This window comes from Trichechus manatus, unplaced genomic scaffold (assembly GCF_000243295.1).
Source record: "Trichechus manatus latirostris isolate Lorelei unplaced genomic scaffold, TriManLat1.0 scaffold00020, whole genome shotgun sequence".
In the NCBI taxonomy this organism is placed as follows: domain Eukaryota; kingdom Metazoa; phylum Chordata; class Mammalia; order Sirenia; family Trichechidae; genus Trichechus; species Trichechus manatus.
In genome coordinates, this window is record NW_004443956.1 from 3,430,505 (window position 1) to 3,431,953 (window position 1,449).

General features: G+C 39.4%; 1 protein-coding gene across 1 annotated transcript in view; it reads left to right on the forward strand.

The window, feature by feature from the left end:
* Nucleotides 1-1,449, forward strand: part of PDZRN3 (PDZ domain containing ring finger 3) — a 276,873-nt gene that overhangs the window by 139,865 nt on the left and 135,559 nt on the right.

Here is a 1,449-nt window from a genome sequence, read left to right on the forward strand (position 1 = left end):
GCATTTTCATTTTTCTGATTACCAAACTCTACATTAAAATAATTGAAAGCATTGCATGTCCGTCCATGTTACGTGATGACAGATCTGGAAGGTACTAAAAATATGAAGAAAACAGCCCCCCAAATCTAATTTTCAGCATGTAAGCTGAACTAATTTTCATTCTCGTGTCTAAAAACAGCTTTTTAAAAAAAAAAATTGAAGGGCTTAACATGCCTTGACTACAAGGCCTTCTTGTGACTCTACCCTATGATTGCAGATTTAATAATCAATTATATGAAAGCTTTTTTAAGCCTCCAGAAGAATATGCCTGGGTCTTATTTACTATAATAGGCAAGTTAGAGCAACTTGGGTTTAATTTATGTTTCAATTTTTTTTTTTTTTTTAAGAAAACAATTATAATTTGAGCTCTGTTTATGGGAGAGAGTTGTTTCCCCCAAAAGCACTGAAATTCCCTTATGACACTATTGAATGCCTTCCTTTGGGTTTTATATTTCCAGGATATTGTCCACATAAATACATGCGATGTTAAAAGAATGTGGACGACTGGTAGCATGTATGTTTTAGCCTCGTGAACCGAGGGTTTATGAAACTGGTTGAGGAGTATTTTATTGAAACAAGACAAATATTTATGAACAATTCAGAATCATCTGTTTTGAAATGTAAAGTGCGTTCCGAGTGAGCGGAGAGGTCCAGGTGTTTCCTGTCTGCATTTGGAATGGTGAGCTGCTGCTGGGGCTCAGTGCGTTGTGTTTTTCTCGTTTTTAATAGGAAGCAAAGAAGCCCTCAGCTTCCCTGCCTGAATGGCTGAAAGCACTCACAGGAACATACTTGGTTTAATGAGTAGAAAGCAGTTTCGCAACATGTATGTATTTATGTATCCTGATCTATTACATTTGTCACTTAATTAAAAAAAAAAAAAAAGTTGGTTTACAGAAGGATTGTGTACTGCAAATATATAAGCCCTGATTCTTAAACACATTCATACTAATCAGAGGTTTACTTTCTGGTCTGCCGGGCTTCTGTGTTGTGACCATCCCTGGTTTCTGTGAAATAGAAATATTATGTATTCGCCCAGACAGGTGGAGGCAGTTCAAGTAAATATCGGCCGTTGTGATTTAACTGTCAGCCCGGAAAGGCCCTGCTTTTGGAAAGGCCCCTTTTACAACTGAGCACAATGAGCTGTCTGTTTTAGATGCCGCTGCCAAGCCTTGGTACAGATACATGAATTTTTTTTTCCGTTTGCCAGCAGAACTGCTTTTTTACAACATGCCTTGCTTTGTCTGCTGGGGCTGTGGACTGTGCTCCAGGGCTGAGATAAACACTGCCATTTTCCTGGATCCATCCTCTGATCCGCCCCAGGCCTGCTGCTTTGAGGACAGGTTTCAGGGTCAGACCTGCAGAAGTCAGTTCTTCAAGGAGGAATTGAAAATAAAATTGTGGCTTGCCCCC